At 43.4% G+C, this 23,234-nt stretch overlaps 1 pseudogene; it reads left to right on the top strand.

Annotated features, from left to right (window-relative positions):
* Positions 1-118: 118 nt before the first annotated feature.
* Positions 119-22,627, top strand: LOC117099465 (annotated as a pseudogene).
* The last annotated feature ends 607 nt before the right edge of the window (positions 22,628-23,234 follow it).

Here is a 23,234-nt window from a genome sequence, read left to right as displayed (position 1 = left end):
TCCTGCCATTTTATGTCACAAGAGCCTTAGGGAAGCTGAGGTAATGGTGCCTCTTTAGCTAAAGAAAGAGATTTCCCTGGGCCTGGGTTGTGGCAGCAGTAAATGAATGATACGGAGAATGGCTTTAGATCTCGAGGTTGATTTTGCTGCGGCTTTGAAAATGCCTAGGGCTTCTGAAAAGGAAAGTTTGATTTATGAAAAATATGTTTCTGGGGTATTAACAAACAAAATGAAGGTAGTAAAATGGTGCAAGGAGCCAGTGACATGCAAGTCAGTCATGGGCAAGTTTCAAGTGACTCTGTGCTTCTGGTCCTCGGCCACCAAAAAACTACTCAAAATAGCTTTTCATTTCTTTCCCTTTTCATTTTTGAGACAGAGTCTTGCTTTATTGCCCAGGCTGCAGTGCACTGGCACAATCTCCACTCACTGCAATCTCTGCCTCCTGGGTTCAAGTGATTCTCCTGCCTCAGCCTCCTGAGTAGTTGGGATTACAGGCGTGTGCCACCACACCCAGCTAATTTTTGTACTTTTAGTAGAGACAGGGTTTCACCATGTTGGCCAGGATGGTCTTGAACTCCTAACCTCAAGTGATCCACCCACGTCAGCCACCCAAAGTGCTGGGATTACAGGCGTGAGCCACCGTGCCAGGCCTCAAAATCGCTTTTTTTTTTTTTTTTTGAGACAGAGTCTTGCTCTGTTGCCCAGGTTGGAGCACAGTGGCACCATCTTGGCTCACTGCAAGCTCCACCTCCCAGGTTCACGCCATTCTCCTGCCTCAGCCTCCTGAGTAGCTGGGACTACAGGCGCTACCACGCCCAGCTAATTTTTTTGTGTTTTTGGTAGAGATGGGGTTTCACCATGTTAGCCAGGATGGTCTCGATCTCCTGACCTCAAGATCTGCCCGCCTCAGCCTCCCAAAGTGCTGGGATTACAGGTGTGAGTCACGTCACCTGGCCTCAAAATAGCTTTCAGCTAGAAAAGTTTATTGAGATACAGAATGCAAATGTGCAACCATATTAATTCTCAGTTTCCTCCTTCTGTGCAGCTTTCTATCACCAAGTAGATGGTAAATAAGGAGTAAATATCCCTATCCCCAGGGAATTCTTGTTTCATTCAGATGTGGCTTAGCAATGACTTCAACAAATAAAATGCAAATGAGAATGGAGAAAATGAATTAGAAACAAAGATCAGAATTCCTTTTTCATTAACTCCTTAAAAACCATCATTCCCCAAAAGAAAACTTCAAGAAATGGTAATACACTAAAATTAAAATGGAATTCACTGCTTGTTTTCTCTGCCATGACCTTACTAAACTAAAGTTAATGATCTGGTCAGCCCAGAGGCTATGTCTTAAAGGGCATTTTCCCCTATAAAATAGGAGGTCAGAATTCTGTTCTGAAGCCTATACCCGAATTGTGGCTATTAAAAAACCGAAGTGTTCTCTCTTTAGGCCCTCAGAAGCAAGCACATATGAAACGACATGACAACAGCCCTGATGGATTGTTGATCTCTTTAGAAGAGGTGTTGAATACATGCTGGTTCTTGTAATTTGTCAAAGAATAGTTTTTTAAAAATTATATCCATATGCATACAAGCTCAGGGGCACCTACATTAGCTTCATTTTATTTTCATGTGTTTATTATTTGGGTGACAGGGCCTTGCTCTGAAACTGGAGTACAGTTGTGAAATCATGTCTCACTGCAGCCTCCACCTCCTGGGCTCCAGGGATCCTCCTGCCTTAGCCTCCCAAAGTGCTGGGACTACAGGCAGGAGCCACCACGACAGGCCACCATCTTTTAACAAAATATACTTTTAAAGTTTAACAGAAAAGTGTGCACATCACTGAATACTTTGAAAAGAAAGAAAAACAGAAGCAAAAGAAAATCACCAATATATCTATCATCCAGATACAACCACTGCCATCCTACAGGTTTATCTTCTTCCAGTATTTTTGCCGATCATGTTTTTTACATACAAATGGAAATACATGGAATATTCAAAATGTTATATGTTGAATCATTCTTTTCCCGATTGAAAAAAATCATCCTAGTTTATTGTGGATTATTTGAATAATATAGAAAAGTATACATTAAAGATGCCACTATCCAGAGACAACTTTTTAAATATGTTAGTATAATTTTCACATTGTTTTTTATTTCTTTTTTTTTTAACCTAAATAAGTAAACATGTTTGTGAAGCTGCTACATTGTCTGGGGTAAACACCCAGGGTTCATTTTCTTGAGCCAGGAAAATTTAGGACATGGACACACAGGACGATTTTAGGAGAGGTTTGATAGGCAGAAGAAAGAGAAAAGAAAACAGCTCTCTCTGTGGTGAGAGAGTTGACTTCCAAGAGGAAAGGACCAGCTGATGTCAGATGCCCCGGATGTTATAGTCGGGTTTAAGGAAGCGGAGTCTGATTTACACAGGGCTCACAGATTGGTTCCATCAGGTACGATGTTTACCTAGCGCTGGGAAGGCTGGTTGCCCCACCCTAATTTTATTATGCAAATGAACTCTCCCCTTGGCAGCACCACCTACTTACCTTACATGTGGCTGACAAAGAGAAGGGAAGATGCAGCCGCCATCTTGGACATGATTGACACAACTGCCGGCATCTATCTCTGCAGCTCAATTTTACGGCTGCTCTTAGTTAGAAAGGAAGATGGGGCCGGGCGCGGTGGCTCAAGCCTGTAATCCCGGCTCTTTGGCAGGCCGAGATGGGCGGATCACGAGGTCAGGAGATCGAGACCATCCTGGCTAACACGGTGAAACCCCGTCTCTACTAAAAAAAATACAAAAAACTAGCCCGGCGCGGTGGCGGGCGCCTGTAGTCCCAGCTACTCGGGAGGCTGAGGCAGGAGAATGACGTAAACCCGGGAGGCGGAGCTTGCAGTGAGTTGAGATCCGGCCACTGCACTCCAGCCTGGGCGACAGAGCGACACTGCGTATCAAAAGAAAGAAAAAGAAAGGAAAATGATTTGGGGCTGCCTTTAATTAAAAGAAAAACCTTAGCAAGAATTTCCCTATCCTCACTGTCTGCCTAAGTAATTTCTTCTTAACTCCTGTATCATTTGCATTGTTGCTTAAAAGAATTTTTAGGCTAGGCATGAGGGCTCATGCCTGTAATCCCAACACTTTGGGAAGCCAAAGTGGGAGGATCATTTGGGGCCAGGAGTTCAAGGCGAACCTGGGCAACATAGAGAGACCCCATTTCTACAAAAGATTAAAAAATTAGCCGGTCATAGTGGCACATGCCTGTAATCTCAGCTATTCAGGAGGCTGAGGCAGGAGGATCACTTAAGCCCAGGAAGTCAAGGTTGCAGTGAGCTGTGGTTACAATCACATCACTAGACTCCAGCCTCAGCAACAGAGCAAGACCCCATCTCGTTTTTTTTTTTAATTATTTTAACAAGGAAATATAAAGAATAATATGTGAAGTGGACACTTCCCTTCCCCATCAATGTCTGCTACTCCTGCCTCATCTTGCTGGACATTTATGGTGGTTCTAATTTTTTTTTTTTTTTTTTTACTTTAAACAACGCTACAGTGAACGTCTTTGTATATACACTCATGTACATATGCCAGTATTTCTTTTCTTTTTTTTTTTTTTTTTTGAGACGGAGTCTCTCTCTGTCTCCCAGGCTGGAGTGCAGTGGCCCGATCTCGACTCACTACAACCTCCGCCTCCCGGGTTCAAACGATTCTCCCGCCTCAGCCTCCCGAGTAGCTGGGACTATAGGCGTCCACCACCACTTCCGGCTAATTTTTTTGTATTTTTAGTAGAGACAGGGTTTCACCATATTGGCCAAGCTAGTCTCAAACTCCTGACCTTGTGATCCACTTGCCTCGGCCTCCCAAAGTGCTCGGATGCCAGTATTTCTTTAGAGGCACTGCTATATGTATAATTCCTAGATCAAACTAATTTAATTGTAATAATTTGCCCTTCAAAAGCTTGCAAATTAAATTCTGATCAATAGTAGGAATACTTGCTCCTCTATATTCTTGCCCACAAATTATCACCTATAATTATAATTTGTACTCCTCTAATTACTAGCAAAGTTAAGCATTTTTGCATCTGTTTATTGGTCATTTTAAAAATTTATTTTATTTATTTATTTGTTTTAGATGGAGTCTCACTCTGTCACCCCCGCTTCAGTTCAATGGCACGATCTCAGCTCAGGGCAACCTGGGCCTCCTGGGTTCAAACAATTCTCCCGCCTCAGCCTCCCAAGTAGCTGGGATTACAGGCACCTGCCACCACACCCAGCTAATTTTTTTGTATTTTTAGTAGAGGCAGGGTTTCACCATGTTGGTCAGGCGTGGTTTTGAACTCCTGACCTCAAGTGATCCGCCTTCCCTGGCCTCCCAAAGTGCTGGGATTACAGGTGTGAGCCACCATGCCTGGCCAGCCATTTGTTTTAATTCTTTCATACATTTCTTGCTCATATCTATTCTTTTGTATTTTCTAATTGTTTTTAGGAACTTTTTATATTTCCTATATACTAATAATTTTCTCTTCATCTGCCAATTTTCTTTTAACTTTTTACAATGTCATTTGTCATCAAAACTTTTAAAATTCTATATGTAGTCAAATCTACATACTAATTCTGTGTGTAGTTCTCTAATTCTCTTTTCCCTTGAGACTTCTGGGTTTTATATCTTTCTTCAGATGCCTTCCCATTCCCAAGATTATTTTAAAAATAAAAATATTTTCTTCTCATACTTTCATGGTTCTGCTCTTGAGGTCTGGCTCTTTATTTCTGTTTCTAGAATGAGGTAAGCGCCTAATTTTATCTCTTTCCAAATAGCTTCATGTCTCAACATTTTTTATCAACTTGTTCAAATTTGTATTTTGAGTCTAGCACCATACTTTGAATTACCCCAGCTATATTCCACTGGGGGGGGCAGTGGGGGGACCCCTTACTCCTCATTGTTTTCTTGTTGTTCCAGTATTCATAGCTATTCTGTGTTATCTCTTTCAGAGGAAATGTATAATTATTTTGCCCATACATTCTCTTGATATTTGGTTGGGAATGTTCTGAATTTATAGATTAATTTGGCTGATAGTAAAATCCCTATAATACTTAGCCCATTAGGAGCACACACTATTGCTCCAATATTTATTTACTATTTTGCGTATTTCAGGAAAAAACTACAAAATTTTTTCATGTTGACCTTGCACAGTTTGGGGAGTTGTTTCTGGATTTTTAACTGGGCATAGGTTTGGAATAAGACAATTTTCATTTTCCGAGAAAGTAATTTTCTCAAATATCTTGATTGTACGAACTATTCTCTTATAGTTTTTGTTTGATAATTGGATTTGCTGTAACTTTCTCTCTTTTGTTTTTTTAAAATATCGGGTTTTTTTGTTTACTATTCTGTTTATTCTACTTATCTTTTGTGTTTTCTTCCTTTTTTGGATTTGTTTTGTTGTTTCCTTTTTGGCTTCTTTCTTTTTTTTTTTTTTTTTTTTTTTGAGACAGAGTCTCGCTCTGTCGCCCGGGCTGGAGTGCAGTGACCGGATCTCAGCTCACTGCAAGCTCCGCCTCCCGGGTTTTACGCCATTCTCCTGCCTCAGCCTCCCGAGTAGCTGGGACTACAGGCGCCCGCCACCTCGCCCGGCTAGTTTTTCGTATTTTGTAGTAGAGACGGGGTTTCACCGTGTTAGCCAGGATGGTCTCGATCTCCTGACCTCGTGATCCGCACGTCTCGGCCTCCCAAAGTGCTGGGATTACAGGCTTGAGCCACCGCGCCCGGCCTCTTTCTTATTTTAGAATAGATACATTTTCCTTCAAGAACTCCTTTGGGCCAGGCACGGTGGCTCACGCCTGTAATCCCAACACTTTGGGAGGCCGAGGAAGGGGGGATCACCTGAGTTCAGGAGTTCAAGACCAGCCTGCCCAACATGGAGAAGCCCCATCTCTACTAAAAATACAAAATTAGCTGGGAGTGGTGGCGCATGCCTGTAATTCCAGCTACTCAGGAGGCTGAGGCAGGAGAATGGCTTGAACCTGGGAGGCGCAGGTTGCAGTGAGCCAAGATCATGTCATTGCACTCCAGCCGGGGGCAACAGGAGTGAAACTCGGTCACTAAAAAAAAAAAAAAAAAAAAAAAAGAAAAACTCCTTTGGCCACATCGCACATGTCTTATATCCTAGAGACCCCAATGCTTTATGCCTCCATGCCTTCGCCTCTCCTTTCCCCACAAGGCGCTCCTTACCTCCACTCCCGTTCTTCAGCACCCAGACATCCTGCCCCACCTGAATTGTGCAGTTAGTTCACTACCAAGAAAACACGCATATTCTGAAGACTGATCACATTGGGCTGTCCTGAGTACCCGGAAGTCATTTTCCTCAGGCCACAAGGAAGGACTTTGCAAACTCTCTTTGCTTCCTGAAGGATTGCCTCATGCTGTTAGTGTCCTGTGATACGAATTATTGAGACCTGTTTTGACTCCATCCTGAGAAAAACTGGATCGTCGTGTATTTTTTTAAATGGGTCATCCATAAGAAACAAGCCCGGCCGGGTGCGGTGGCTCAAGCCTGTAATCCCAGCACTTTGGGAGGCCGAGACGGGCGGATCACAAGGTCAGGAGATCGAGACCATCCTGGCTAACACGGTGAAACCCCGTCTCTACTAAAAATACAAAAAACTAGCCCGGCGAGGTGGCGGCGCCTGTAGTCCCAGCTACTCGGGAGGCTGAGGCAGGAGAATGGCGTAAACCCGGGAGGTGGAGCTTGCAGTGAGCTGAGATCTGGCCACTGCACTCCAGCCTGGGTGACAGAGCGAGACTCCGCCTCAAAAAAAAAAAAAAAGAAAGAAAGAAACAAGCCCTCCTCTCACTAATATTGACCGTCTCTTCTATGTATTGTTAGTGCATCATTATGCTGTGAGGAGACACAGATCCGTGCTTTTAAGGCAATCAAAAATTAGATGAATTTCCTGATGTGCTGTAGAGAGAAGTTTCTGAATCCTGGCTGAGTTTCCCCTCTCCTTAACGGTATTATTTACCGCTCTAGGACTGGCAATTCATGCCTGTAATTCCAGTACTGTAATACCTAGAGTGGCCAAGGCAGGATCACTGGAGCCCGGGAGTTCAAGACCAACCTCGGCAACATAGTCAGACCTCATCTCTATAAAAAAAATTTAAAAATTAGCTGGGTGTGGTAGTACATACTTGTAGTCCCAGCTACGTGGGAGGCTGAGGTGGGAGGATCACTGGGGTCCTGGAAACGGAGGCTACAGTGAACCATGATGTGCCAGTGCATTCCAGCCTGGGTGACAAAATACGGCCTTGAAAGAAAAAAGAGAGAGAGAGAGAAAGAAAGAAAATAAGAGGCCGGGTGCGGTGGCTCAAGCCTGTAATCCCAGCACTTTGGGAGGCCGAGACGGGCGGATCACGAGGTCAGGAGATTGAGACCATCCTGGCTAACACAGTGAAACCCTATCTCTACTAAAAAAAATACAAAAAACTCGCCGGGTGAGGTGGCGGGCGCCTGTAGTCCCAGCTACTCGGGAGGCTGAGGCAGGAGAATGGCGTAAACCCGGGAGGCGGAGCTTGCAGTGAGCTGAGATCTGGCCACTGCACTCCAGCCTGGGCGAAGGAGCGAGACTCCATCTCAAAAAACAAAAACAAAAACAAAAAAAAACAAAAAGAAAGAAGGGAGGGAGGGAGGGAGGAAGGAAAGAAGGAAGGAAGGAAGGAGGGAAGGAAGGAAGGAAGGAGGAAGGAAGGAAGGAAGGAAGGAAGGAGAGGGGAGGGGAGGGGAGGGGAGGGGAGGGGAGGGGAGGGGAGGGGAGGGGAGGGGAGGAGAGGAGAGGAGAGGAGAGGAGAGGAGAAATTAATTTACTTACCCCTTTCACCTCAATACAGTGAAACACAGTTCTATCCTGGACTAAAAATCTGATGACCCATGTTAAGACCAAAAATCTGATGACGTATATGTATTAAGGTCTACATGAGGAGGAATTTTCCCAGCCTTGGGAAAGTAGAAGCTGGCCCTACAATGCACCCCAGATTGGAGTCTTACTAGCCTTCCTCTGCCCTGGATCCTTATTTGTCCTCCACCAGCACCTTGAGGATACCCTGGGGCTAGTATCCTAGTACCCTAGTTTTTCAATGTGTAAAATGTAACTGTGATGCTCATTAATTGATCATTCTTTTTTCTTTCTTTCTTTTTTTGAGATAGAGTCTCACTCTGTTGCCCAGGCTGAAGTACAGTGGCAGGATCTTGGCTCACTGCAACCTCTGCCTCCCAGGTTCAAGTGATCCTCCTGTCTCAGCCTCCCCAGTAGCTGGGACTACAGGCATGAGCCACCACACCCAGCTAATTTTTGTATTTTCAGTAGAGGCGGGGTTTCGTCATGTTGGGCAGGCTGGTCTCAAACTCTTGACCTCAAGTGATTCACCCGCCTTGGCCTCCCAAAATACTAGGATTACAGGCGTGAGTCACCGCACCCAGCCAGATCATCCTTTTTAAAGAGTAAAACATGATCCTCATATAAAATGAATTCACCGATTTTATTCAGCTCATTAACTATTGAGGAAACCAGTAAGATGTTGCAAGAAGTCCAAAGGAGAAACCAAAAAGCAGACACAAATGTAAATCCCAAAACACAATCAAATGAAATTTCTTATTAGATGCAAAATTTGCTTTTTCCACAAGGATGTGAGAGAATCAATTGCCTCTCCACAAGACAAAATGTATTTGCATGCCTGGACAAGAATCATTTGCATTGCTATCAGTTGTCTACAATTACAGAGTTGCAAAATAGCTCAAAAACAATGAAGCTGTAGAGATAATCTGGAAAAGTATGTTGGACAAGATATCCAGTAATCTGCTTTGCCTATTTCAAAAGTATTTTCAATTTTCCCGCATACGTATTTAACAGCTTCAGTTCCCGCTTTACTTTAAAACTGGCACGGGTCCCCTTCCCATGTATCTGATAGTTTGTAACTACTCGGAATTCTCAAAAAAGACATATTCTGTACTCCTGACAGCACGGGTATCAAGGGCCTTCTGCTGTATCAAGCTTCCCAACTGAGGAGCCACCAGAGTTTTCCCTCTAATTAGATTTGAACTGCATCAGTCTTTCTTCTTCTGCCTTTTAACCACAAACAAAAGTCACTTGGTACCCAGAAATCCTCCAAATATCAAGAAGTAAGACTGACTCACTGTTTGTAATGGCTGTATGTAGATCAGGGAACACATTTCTGCCTCCACTACCTTTTTGTTCCCACTTCATCTTAGAAATAACTGTAGGCTTTTTAAATCCCTCCAACTAAAATAATTCCAGTACTAACAAACAAAATCTCTTCTCACCCACACATGGATTCAAGCTGAATTCAGAGAGATTAAGAAATTTGGCCAGTTGCAGTGGCTCATGCCTGTAATCCCAGTACTTTGGGAGGCCAAGGCGGGTGGATCACTTGCGGTCAGGAGTTCAAGACCAACCTGGCCAACATGGCAAAACTCTGTCTTTATTTAAAAAAAAAAAAAAAAAAAGTACAAAAATTAGCAGGGTGTGATGGCACATGCTACTCGGGAGACTGAGGCAGGAGAATCACCTGAACCCAGGAGACCGGGATTGCAGTGAGCCAAGATGGTGCTACTGCACTCCAGCCTGGGTGACAGAGCGAGATTCCATTTCAAAAAAAAAAAAGAAAAGAAACTTACTCAAAGTCCCACAACGATTATAATAAGCAACCAAACCATGCTATGATGCAAGCAAAGTTAATCTGACTCCTCACTCTGACTGCCTTCCATCATACCATGCTGCTCCTCTATGATCCAGATATTTGTGCCACCTTCTGCAAATATTCACTCAGTGCTTACCATCCATAGGCATTTTATGGGCATCACCATTTATCTGGTCACCCAAGACAGAAACTTTTGTATTAGCCTGACTCCACCATCTGCTCCATCTTGCACATTCAGTTAAATGTTCAGTTCTATACATTTTACCTTGATGTGTTTCTCCACTTCATCCCCTCCACTTTGTACCCTACACTGTTGGCTTATTCATCTCTCACCTGGAATAACACAGTCTTGTTCTCTGGCCTACTCAATTCCAGCTTATTCCCACTTCTGTTTCCTGCCCATGTATCCTTCTTACCATTAAAAAGTGATATACTGCTGATCTGAGCTTGTCTCTCCCTTGCTTAACAAACCTCAGTGGCTCCCCATTTCCTGCACCATAATGTGCTGTCTCCTTAGCATGGCCCATAGAGACTTGGAAAGCATACAAGCCCATCTTTCAGGTCACTTTACATCCTACATCCTGGCCACTGATGAACCTGTGAGCTACCCACAACTTAGTAGTGCCTGTGTCCTCAGCACCCCATCACACTTGTGCCTCTATGCCTTGGTTCATGCTGTTCTTTTCAGTTGTGGTGCTCTTCCCCAGCTCCCAGGTCAGGTATCTCTTATCTGACACATTCACTGATGTCACCACCACTATTCCTCCTCCATGGGGGAAAGTAACTCTCTCAATCAGAGTGCGCATACCTCTATTCTAGCATACGCATACTCACATTCTGCAATAGTGTTTTTATATTTCTATCCCTCGCTAGACTGTGGTCTCTTCAGTGGCAGGGGTTACTCTTGGTACCTTACAATTTGTGGCACATATGCAGCACAGAGCCCAGCATGAGGAGGTGCTAAGTGTGTGGCTGAATATTTGGATTAGTCAAGGAACGAATATCAGACTCATATCCCACTCAGGGTGCTTTCACTACATCTTGATCTACTTCGAGACAGAAAACACAACAAAAGCAAACAAGCAAAAAAAAAAAAAAAAAAAAAAACAAGAAAAAAGCTAGCAAAAGCAATCAGAGAAGGAATCCTGTATACCCCTCACCTTCTTCCTAAACCCCTGTGGCTAGGAAACAATTGCCACACTGGGAAGCAGTGGTGTTGAAATCTGCAATAGTGGGAGAATGAACATTATGGAAATTAGCAGATAATGCAAATAATATTGGGGGAAGGGAGAATCGTTGTTGTTTCCTTTTAAAATTGTATAATTCAGTGGTTTCCTAATGTATTCATTAGGTTATGCAACTACCACCATCAAATTTCAGAACATTTTCATCACACCAAAAAAGGAACACAGTCATTAGCAGTCACTCCCCATAATTCCCCACCCCAGCCCCTGGCAGTGTTTCTTGTTTATTGAGAGCTGGTTGTTAAACATTTACAGCACACCACTGCTGGGAATGCAGCTATTTCTATAATAACAGTTACTTTTCTCTTCCTCACTGACTGTTTTGATTCTTCAAGAATCTTGAGGCCTGCTAAACCTCAAAGGTTTATAACACAAAGATGATTTTTCTTTAAAAGAAGTTATTTCAACTCTCACTTAATTCAACTTATCTGTCACAGAATGAGATGAAAAATAGTTATGCATAGAGAGGAAGATCAGAAACCAATAAATCTTTTAAAAGGCTAGATCACTTTCTGCTGGATTAGTATGTGGGATTTACTTTTGCATGAGACAATGGGCTCTTGTCTATTTTTAGAGTAGATAATGCATTTCCTAGGACCCACAGGAGGCCTTAGCTTCTCCTATTACTGAACACACATGCAGAGACCAGAGATTTTGTAAAAGGGAAAAAGAAGAAAGACAAGGGAAAAGGATTGGTGGTTTGTTCTTTTGATCACTAATGCAACTCCATCAGGAAAGATGAAATATAATGCCCAAGAATTTCCTAAAAGACATTCACTAGAAATGCACAAAAATACGCTTGTTTCAAAAGATGTATATACATCCCCATATGCATGTGAAAGCACTTGCACCATGAAGTCATTTGTTAATCTGCTAATGACCCAATGACCCTAGAACAGTTCCCTAGATGTGGGCTCCCAGACACCAGATGCACATTACTCATCTAATTAATGCTTGCTGATGAACTTGTTTCAAAATCTTTTATATTTGTAAACAGGAAAGGTTGGGCTGTCCTCTGAGATAGCATAAACCAAAAATCAAATTCTAAGCCCTGTAACCATCTGAATGGACCCTTCCTTTCGGCCAAGAGCATTCCAAAGTCAACCTGAAAAACTAGTTCAGGCCATGATGGGAAGAGGGGGTGGGACAAGCCTTATTACCATTAACATCAACACAGACCTTGAGACTGCTGGAACAGACTCTTTAAGTCTGTAAATATTTACAAGCTATCCTCTCTGAAGCCTGCTACCAGGAAGCTTCATCTACATGGTAAAACCTTGGTCTTCACAATCCCATACCTTAACCTAGACGTTCTTTTCTATTGATTCCAGGTCTGTAGATAGTAACCAATTGCCAATCAGAAAATCTTTGGACGAATCTATGACCCCTGACTTCCAATTTCCCACCTTTCCTGACCAAGCCAATGTGCATCTTATATGTATTGATTGATGTCTTGTGTCTCTCTAAAACGTACAAAAGCAAGAAGATGTAGCCTGACCACCTTGGGCACCTGTCATCAGGACCTCCTGAGGCTGTGTCATAGGCATGTCCTTAACCTTGGCAAAATAAACTTTTAAATTGATCGAGACTTATCTCAGAAACTTTTTGGTTTATGTGGGGACTCGATCTTGTTACTCAAATTGTAGTTTGCTGTGCAGCAGCATCAGCATTACCTGAGAGCTTGTCAGAAACAGAGCCTGAGGCCGGATGCTGTGGTTCATGCCTGCAGTCCCAATGCTTTAAGAGGCTGAGGTGGGAGGACTGCTTGAGGACAGAAGTTCAAGACCAGCCTGGGCAACATAGTGAGATCCGTATCTACAAAAAATAAAAATTAGACTTGGTGCAGTGGCTCACGCTTGTAATCCCAGCACTCTGGGAGACTGAGGCGGGAGGATCACCTGAAGTCAGTGTCAAACGCGTCTGTGTGAAGAGACCACCAAACAGGCTTTGTGTGAGCAATAAAGCTTTATAATCACCTGGGTGCAGGCGAGCTGAGTCCGAAAAGAGAGTCAGCGAAGGCAGATGGGGTGAGGCAGTTTTATAGGATTTGGGTGGGTAGTGGAAAATTACGATCAAAGTGGGCTGTTCTCTTGCAGGCAGGGGCGGGGGTCACAAGGTGCTCAGTCGGGGAGCTTCTGAGCCCAGAGAAGGAATTTCACAAGGTTAATCGCTCAGTCAAGGTGGGGCAGGAACAAATCACAATGGTGGAATGTCATCAGTTAAGGCAGGAATGGCCATTTTCACTTCTTTTGTGATTCTTCACTTGCTTCAGGCCATCTGGATGTATACGTGCAGGCTTGGGCTCAGAGGCCTGACAGTCAGGAGTTCAAAACCAGCCTGCCCAACATGGAGAAACCCTATCTCTATTAAAAATACAAAAATTAGCCAGGCATGGTGGCACATGCCTGTAATCCCAGCTATTCAGGAAGCTGAGGCAGGAGAATCACTTGAACCCGGGAGGTGGAGGTCGCAGTGAGCCGAGATTGCACCATTGCACTTCAGCCTGAGCAACAAGAGCAAGACTCCGTCTCAAAAAAATAAATAAATAAAATAAATGAAAATTAGCCAGGCATGGGGGCACACACTTGGAGTCCTAGTTGCTTGGGAGGCTGAGCCAGAAGCATGGTTCGACCCCAGGAGTTGGAGGTTACAGTGAGCTATGGTTGTGCCACCAGGGCCCTGTAATTGGCATCTGTTCTCACCTTATTTTCTTGAGTTTTTATGGAAAAAGAATTCACTGAGACTTACTTGAAACTCATTCAGATGATCCCCAAACAGTTGAGATGTGTTGGGAATTCTCGCTTTATTTCAAGCAATTCTGATGTTAAATCAAGAGGCTAATTCTCTACCCGGGTTGGAATCCTACTGACTGCAGGAAAGCCAGGGAACCATCTTCAGAGATCATGAGAAGTTTTACTTCCAATAATGCTTTTCTTTTATAAAAGCGATTCGTGGCCAGGCGTGGTGCTCATGCCTGTAATCCCAACATTTTGGGAGGCCAAGGCAGGTGGATCGCTTGAAGCCAGGAGTTCAAGACCAGCCTAGGCAACATGGTGAAGCCTGTCTCTACCAAAAATACAAAAAAATAGCTGGGTGCAGTGGTACACACCTGTAGTCCCAGCTACTTGGGGGGCTAAGGTGGGGGGATCACTTGAGCCTGAGAGATGGAGATTCCAGTGAGCCAAGATCGTGTCACTCTACTCCAGGCTGGGTGACAGAGCCAGAAGCTGTCTCAAAAAAAAAAAAAAAAAAATCATTCATACTCATTACAGAAAATGTGAAGAACCTTGGAGAAGAAAATTAAAATCACCTGAATGTCCACCCTATATCTTAAACACTTAATATTTTGGTAATTTTAAATATAATTGCAAGCATTACATGCCCTGTTTCCAACGGAATTGTTTATTTCACATAATTGGGAGCATAAAATAAATAGTTTGCATGATGTTTCATTTTGCATGTATTATGATTATTTTCATGCCCCTAAAAATTCTTCAGGAATATGATTTTAATCACCTTATATTCCTATATGAGTAAGTCACATTTTACTTAAATATTCTTATATTCTTGAATACGTAACCCTTATAGAAAACATTGTGATTAATATTCTTGCATATAAATCTTGTTCTGACTTTCTGATTATTTCTTCCATATAGATTTTCAGAAGTGCATCTGTAGTATGAACTTTACAGATTATTGATACATAACGCCAAATGGCTTTCCAGAGAATCTACAGTAAGTCACCCTCCCAGCAGGCACCATGCTCTCGCCAGCCTCTCTACCAACTGATTTCTTTTTTTTTTTTTTGATATGGAGTTTTGCTCTTGTTGCCAGGCTGGAGTGCAATGATGTGATCTCAGCTCACTGCAACCTCCACCTCCCGGGTTCAAGTGATTCTCCTGCCTTAGCCTCCCGAGTAGCTGGGATTACAGGCGGCCGCCACCATGCCCGGCTAATTTTTGTATTTTTAGTAGAGATGGGGTTTCACTATTTTGGCCAGGCTGGTCTTGAACTCCCAACCTCAGGTTATCCGCCTGCCTCAGGCCTCCCAAAGTGCTGTAATTCCAGTCGTGAGCCACCACGCCGGGCGCTTTGCTGGTTTTTCAGGTTAAGATTACCACTTCATTGTTTTCATTTGCATTTCTTTGATAACAGGTGTGGTTGAAGACATTTCCATTTGTTTGCTGACATTTTTATTTCTCCAGTGAATCCCCTATCCTATAGTCTGTTCTGTTACTGGAGTGCTACTGCTATCAGAGATGTTCATATATTCACTTTATTAACTCTCTGTCATTTGCTCTTTCTGTTTGATTGCCATTAGTCATTTAATGGTTTTTAAAGTCATGAAGTTTTATATGTTTGAATTGAATAGTCAAAATCATGACTCCTTCTTTGTGATTTCTTCTGTAGTGTTTATGATTAGAAGGATGCACTAAGGAAGGTATAATTAAACTACATATTTTTCCAGGAGGCAGGATAACACGCTGATAGCGAGCAGCCTTATCTCCTTCCTGATTGAGCATGCTGTTGGCCTTCACCTGTATCGATTTCAGAATAATTCATTTGTTTTTCATTTTTTATTTCTGTGATGCTTACCCCTTTTAATGCTTCAACTCTTTTAATTAATTGATTAATCATTATGATGTTTTCTTAATCATGTATTATTTCCTAAAACACACTAAGGAGTCTGTTTGACAATTGACCTATCCCACCGAGCTGCCAATTCTTGCTGCAGTATCATCTGATTTTCATTATCATAGCCTTACACCTGGCTAACTCCATTTTTAAAAACAACATGCCTTTTTATGATTTTGCTTTCTTACTCTTTGGCTCCTTATGGGTTAAATCAACTTTCTAACCCAAGAGCTGACATTTTCAGCAAAGAAGAAATCGTCTTTTGTTATGTTAACATAGAGCCTTAGATATTAATAGAGGCAACTTCCTCAAACCATTCCACAAAATGGCTGATAGCTTTACCTTTCCAAAAAATAAACTAGGATGTGCATAACTTTTTGGTGTTATGTCTAAAGTTTCATTAAAATGTACCATGCAAAACAATCTAAGTGTTTCTTTTTCTTTTTTTTTGAGTCTGAGTTTTGCTCTTGTTACTTTGCTGGAGTGCAGTGGTGTGACCTCAGCTCACCGCAAACTCCATCTCCCAGGTTCAAGCAATTGCCCTGCCTCAGCCTCCAGAGTAGCTGGGATTACAGGCATGCGCCACCACGCCCAACTAATTTTGTATTTTTAGTGGAGACAGGGGTTCTCCATGTTGAACAGGCTGGTCTCCAATTCCCGACCTCAGGTGATCTGCCCGCCTCAGCCTTCCAAGGTGCTGGGATTACAGGTGTGAGCCACCGCACGCGGCCCAATCTAAGTGTTTCTTGACGTATGTGGCTGTCTGAGGATAGCACAAAGCCAATTTAAACAGCTAAGAAAACGTCGGTCTGTCCTTGTGGCTATATTTACGGTTGAAATTGTGAAGACCAAGTGTCCTATATTTTCTTGAAGGACATTTTTTTCTTTTCCTTGGACTAATCTCTTGTTGATCACTTTTTAAATGTCTAGCCGGGCGCGGTGGCTCAAGCCTGTAATCCCAGCACTTTGGGAGGCCGAGACGGGCGGATCACGAGGTCAGGAGATCGAGACCATCCTGGCTAATATGGTGAAACCCCGTCTCTACTAAAAAAATACAAAAACTAGCCGGGCGAGGTGGCGGGCGCCTGTAGTCCCAGCTGCTCGGGAGGCTGAGGCAGGAGAATGGCGTAAACCCGGGAGGCGGAGCTTGCAGTGAGCTGAGATCCGGCCACTGCACTCCAGCCCAGGCGACAGAGCGAGACTCCGTCTCAAAAAAAAAAAAAAAAAAAAAAAAGTCTCACAGTAATCATTCTTAAGTAAACCACTCAAAGGGTGTAGGGAGTGAAAAGAGCTGCAGTCCGGTTTCCGACAGAACTGGCTTACCTCTTGCTTCCCTACTCCCCATTAGCATCAGCTTCTTCATCTATAAAGAATCATTTAACAAAATGACATTTGTCTCGTAGAGCTGGTAGAGTAGTTAAATGGAATTATGTATGGAAGGACCTTAGCACAATGCCTGCACAAAATAAAAGCTAAATAAATGTAAGGTAGGTGTAGTGGTGCATGCCTATAGTCCCATCTACTTATGAGGCTGAGACAGAAGGATTCCTTGGGCCCAGGGGTTCGAGACTGCAGTGCACACTGATGGCGCCTGTAAGTAGCCACTACACTCCATCCTGAGCAATACAGCAAGAGCTTGTCTCTGGGGAAAAAAAAAAAGGTGTTTTTTTGAAACACAGTCTCACTGTGTCGCCTAGGCAGGAGTGCAATGGTGCGATCTCGGCTCACTGCAACCTCTGCAAACCCAGCTCAAGATAACCTACCATGTCAGTCTCCCAAGCAGCTGAGAGTACAGGTACTCACCACCACACGCAGCTAATTTTTGTATTTTTTGTACAGATGGGGTTTCTCCATGTTTCCCAGGCTGGTCTTGAACTCCTGGACTCAAGCAATCCTCCTGCTTTGGCCCCCAGAAAAATTGTTAATGTTGAAAAAACACTACATAAATGTAAGCTTACAAAATAGACCTCCTCACCCAGGCTGCCTCAGTCCTTGCAAATGATCTTGCTTGACTTCTACTTTGCTGATATGATGGAGCTCTCAATCCACCCTCTTCTTTATGCTCATCCTTAACCCTATCTATCTCATTCCCTTCTTATTCCTATCTCAAGAAAAAACAGGTCCTCTTTCCTGCCAAGGCTATCCCTACATCTTTGATCTCCTTTCTCCCCTCCCTCCTTCCTTCCTTCCCTCCCTCCCTTCTTGCCTTTCTCCTTCCTTCCCTCCCTCCTTCATTCTCTTTTCTTTCTTCCTTCCTTCTTTCCCTCCTCCCTTCCTTCTTTTCCTTCCTCCTTCTCTCCCTCCCTCCTTCTCTCTCTGAACCTTGCTCACTTCTCTTCGCCATTAGATCAGCAGTTCTCTACATGTGCCCTGTCCCTTCTTTTTGTTATAAATAGACTCAGTTCTCTCCTGCCCTATAGAAACAAACCATCTTTAAGCATTATATTTTAGTTATCTATTGCTACACAATAAATTACGTCAAGACTTAGTGACTTGAAACAACCATAAGTATTTCCCCTCTCCCATTGTTTCTATGAGTCTGGCATTGAGTGGCAGCTTGGTTGGGCAGTTCTGGCTTGGGGTCTGTCAAAATGTTGCAGTCAGGTCAGCTGAGGCCGCAGTATCTGAAGGGTTAATGGAAATAGAGAATCCACTTCTCAGGTAGCTCACTGCAAAAGCTGGCAAATTGGTGTTGACAAGTGGAGTCCTCTCTGTGTAAGAATCTCCTCAGGGCTGCCTCAGTGTTCTCACAACATGGTGGCTAGCATTCTCCTAGGGTGTACGATTCATGCACCCAATGCAGAAGCTATAATTTCTTTACAAACTAGCTTTGGAAGTCATACACTGTTATTTCCTCTGTATTCTGATGGTCACACAGAGCAGACCTGGTACAACATGGCACAACAAAAGTACATGAACCCTAAAAGGCAATAATGATTGGGGGCCAACTCAGAGGCTGACTGCCCCACCTACTAGCATTCTCTTTGGTCTCCTGTGACTTTGAAACGGTTGCCCACCATGGCTCCAATTTCTCATCCTCTGCTCTCTCAGGCAGAGTTACTGTTTGCAAGCAATCAAAGTTGGCTCTAGGTATTCCAAAGAGAAGTTTATTAAAAAGATATTGTTGGAAGTGCTGGAGAACCAGAGTTGCTGAGTTTGAGTCTCCAAAAAGAATGCCCAAAACCAGGCCACAAGACTGGCAGAGAAACCAAAATTTCCCTTGCTGTGGCCACTTCTACTGCTGTTGCTCAAAAAGCCAAAGCTTCTGCTACTGCTTACCCAACAAAAATACAGCTGATCCTTGAACAACACAGGTTTGAACTGCACTTACATGTGGATTTTTTTCAACAAAAGTCACAGTGAGTGTGCTTGCCTCTCCTGCCTCCTGTTCCACCTCTTCCACTTCTGCCGCCCCTGAGACAGCAAGACCGGCCCCTCCTCTTCTTCCTCCTTCTCGACCTCTCAACATGAGGATGACAAGGATGAAGACCTTCATGATGATCCACTTCCACTAAATGAATAGTGTATTCGTTCCTTCTCACCCTGCTATAAAGACATACCCGACACTGATTAATTTATAAAGAAAAGAGGTTTAATTGACTTATAGCTATGCATGACTGGGGAGGCCTCAGGAAACTTACAATCATGGTGTGAGGGAAAGAGGCACATCTTACATGGTGGCAGGAGAGAGAGAGAAGAGTGAACAAAGGAGGAACTTCCAAACACTTATAAAACCATCAGGTCTCTTGAGAACTTACTCGCTATCATGAGAACAGTATGGGGGAAACCACCCCCATGATCAAATCACCTCCCACCAGGTCCCTCCCTCAACAGCTGGGGATTATAACTCAAGATGAGATTTGGGTGGGAATACAAAGCCTAGCCATTTCAAATGGTAAATATATATTTTTCTTATTATTTTCTTAATAACATTTTCTTTTCTCTAGCATATTTTATTGTAAAAATATGGTATATAATGCATATATAAAATATATGTTAACTGTTTATATGGGCTTCCAGTCAATAGTAGGCTATTACTACTTAAGTTTTGGGGAATAAAAAGTAATACGTGGATTTTTGACAGCACAGGGGTCATTGCCCCAGACCCATGTTGTTCAAGGGTCAACTGTAGTAAAAGATTCCACAAGAAAGTCTCTTTCCCAAGCTGTTGGTTTCTGAACAGATGGTTAATATGGGTGTATTTGATGAGAAGCTGCATACATCACATTCCTGCATTCCAGCTGCTAGAGAGGCTGAGAATCTCAATTTTCTGAGTTCTGTTTTGGTGAGGCAAGATGCAAAAGGCTGGAAATATCCCAAACATAATAAGAGTTTTCAGAAAGTGTAGGCCACACAAAAAGAATGACAAATTGTCTGCAATATCGTCTTCCTTCTTAATCCTTGCAATTTGGCTTCTGTCTAAATTCCACTAAAGCTGCTTTTCAGCGGTCCCCAGTGATGTTACATGGGCTTTCCCATCCTTGGATTGTTCCCGCACCTAGTGGGGAAATTAACGCTTGGCCAACATCTTAGGTCAAGTTCCCCAGAAGTGGACACTGAGTGCATTTATGCCTTTGATTTTTTTTTTTTTTTTTTTTTTTTGAGATGGAGTCTCACTCTGTTGCCCAGGTTGGAGTGCAGTGGTGTGAACGCAGCTCACTGCAACCTCTGCCTCCCTGGTTTAAGCGATTCTCCTGCCTCAGCCTCCCGAGTAGTTGGGATTACAGGCATGCACCACCATAACTAGCTAATTTTTGTATTTTTAGTAGAGATGGGGTTTTGCCATGTTGGCCAGGCTGGTCTTGAACCCCTGGCCTCAGGTGATCCACCCGCCTCAGCCTCCAAAAGTCCTGGGATTACAGATATGAGCCACTGCACCCACCCATGCCTTTGATTTATTAAGGAAGTTTCTCCAGAAGAGTCAGGTTAGGAGGTGGGGGACATAGGACAGCAGGGTCCTATACAAGGCCCTACATGATTGTGCCCTGTCTCCCCAACCTCATCTCACCACACATTCCCCTTGCTCACAAAGCTCCCTCCACAGCAATCTGCTCCCTGCTGCTGCTACACACCATGCCCTTTCTTGCTTGAGAGCTACCGTCCTTGCCCTTCCCTCCACCTGAAGACCTTTCCCCTGACGTGGGACATGGTCCTCATCATCCTTCAGGCCTCAGCTCTCTTGGCATCCAATCTTAGTGGCCTTTTCACTCCTTCCCCAGGTGGTAGCGATCATATCAGTCTGTATATGTCCCTCAAAGCCTTTATGATAATCCAGAATTATTAATGGATCTGTTCAAATGTTATTGTCTCCCTTCCCCAAAGAAAATTGAAAGTTGCCTGAAGAGGATTGCCTAATAAATATGTTGGGAGCCACCAAAATCTTAGATTTTGGTAGGCATTCTGAAAATAAGTGCTAAAGGAACGAATGGAAGAGTATGCTTTGGAGCAGGAAGATGTTGTTAAACAGGACAACAAAACACAACATTATAAATCAATAGATAATTTAATCTCATAAAAGTTTAAAACTTCTCTATTTTAAAAGATGAGTAAACCTATTGAAAAGTGAAAAAAACACCTGTAATCCCAGCACTTTGGGAGGCCAAGGTGGGTGGATCACGAGGTCAGGAGATCGAGACCATCCTGGCCAACATGATGAAACCCCATCTTTACTAAAATACAAAAAAATTACCCAGGTGTGGTGGCACACACCAGTAGTCCCAGCTACTCAGGAGTCGGAGGCAGAAGAATCACTTGAACCTGGGAGGCAGAGGTTGCAGTGAGCTAAGATCATGCCACTGCACTCTAGCCTGGTGACAGAGCAAGACTCTGTCTTAAAAAAAAAAAAAAAGAAAGAAAAACAAAAGTGAAAAAAAATTAGAACACATAAAACAGATCATAGGTTTGTTCAAGAACCCCTACCAAGTTCAGTGACTGATCTCACACAAATAAGAGCATTTTACTTTATTAAAAGTAAAAAGAGGCCCAGAATTACAATAAAAAGAGAGTAAGATTACTATTAATGATTATGGGAAACTTAATTAGCTCCAAATAAACAATGATGATTTTTAGTGTTCCTACTAAATCTCCGTCGGACACTGGAATTATTTCCTTGCCTCTCCTCCCTACACCCACCCCAACTTTCCAACCCAATGTATCCCTTGTTAAATTAAGTTTAGCCTAAAGCTGTCTCCTTACCTCAAAAGGTTCCTCTGTACATAGTGAACTGTAACCTATCTGGATGTGTAAACAGACTGTAACCTACTCTTGTATTAATTGTGGAGTTTCAGCCAATCACAGGCAACCAACTGTACAAACTGTATGTAAATAAGGCCAACCTGTAACCAGTCCTGCTGTTCTTGTGCCTCACTTCCTTTCTCTGTCCATAAATCCTCTGACCACTGGGCAGTGCCATAGTCTTTCTGAACCTATTCTGGCTCAGGAGGCTGCCCAATTCAAGAATCATTCTTTGCTCAGCTAAACTCTGCTCAAAATAATTTGTTTAAAGTTTTTATTTTAACACCCTAAGCTACCTCTGCTCACATAGGGGTTTACATATTCCCCTAAGAGAATATGATTTTAACTGCTGGAAATTTAGGGCTTTGGGGAAGGAGTGTTGCCTTATTGGTCTTCATACCCCAGGGTCAGTGTGATGCTTGTCACAAAATAGGTCCTAGGGCTTGGGACATCCACACAGTCTCAGTGCAGATACTACTTAGGCCAGGAACCTGGTGGCTAGGCTGATTCTCTCCTTTCTAATAGGAGTCCTCTGCCACAAACACACTCCACCAGATTGTCAGTCAGACCAAGAAGCATCTGAGCTTGGTCCTCCTCTTTGTACTTATTGGAGTTTTGTATTTATTGGAGATACTGGAGCAGCACTGTATGTCTTGTGTCTGGCATTGTTCAATCCAGATGTTAGCTGGGACAGAAAGAATAACCCAGAGCCCTGGAACAAGCTGGGTCCCAATGATTAATACAAGTTCTACTCGGTAAATGTGGATTACAGCAAACTGAAGAAAGAAGGTCCATATTTTTTTTTTTTTTGAGGCGGCGTCTTGCTCTGTCGCCCTGGCTGGAGTGCAGTGGCCAGATCTCAGCTCACTGCAAGCTCCGCCTCCCGGGTTTACGCCATTCTCCTGCCTCAGCCTCCCGAGTAGCTGGGACTACAGGCGCCCGCCACATCGCCCGGCTAGTTTTTTTGTATTTTTTTAGTAGAGACGGGGTTTCACCGTGTTAGCCAGGATGGTCTCGATCTCCTGACCTCGTGATCCACCCGTCTCGGCCTCCCAAAGTGCTGGGATTACAGGCTTGAGCCACCGCGCCCGGCCGCAGAAGGTCCATATTTCTAAATGAAATGTCTCGTTATAAATCTGCTTTAGAATGAAGGTCTTCCAGAAGCCATCCTCACAATTTTCCACTTAACCAGGAAATATCCTCTAAATTCATGAAATCATGTTGATGTAATCTATTGGAGATTATACTGATTAATAAATAACTGAAACTTGGCAGAGTGTAATGGCTCACGCCAATAATCCCAGCACTTTGGGAGGCCAAGGTGGGTGAATCACCTGAGGTCAGGAGTTCGAGACCAGCCTGACTCACATGGTGAAACCCTGTCTCTACTAAAAATACAAAAATTACCTGGGTGTGGTG

This window comes from Trachypithecus francoisi, unplaced genomic scaffold (assembly GCF_009764315.1).
Source record: "Trachypithecus francoisi isolate TF-2019V2 unplaced genomic scaffold, Tfra_2.0 Lachesis_group16, whole genome shotgun sequence".
In the NCBI taxonomy this organism is placed as follows: Eukaryota; Metazoa; Chordata; class Mammalia; order Primates; family Cercopithecidae; genus Trachypithecus; species Trachypithecus francoisi.
The sequence above is the reverse complement of the archived record's forward strand: the minus strand, read 5'-3'. Positions and strand labels throughout refer to the sequence as shown.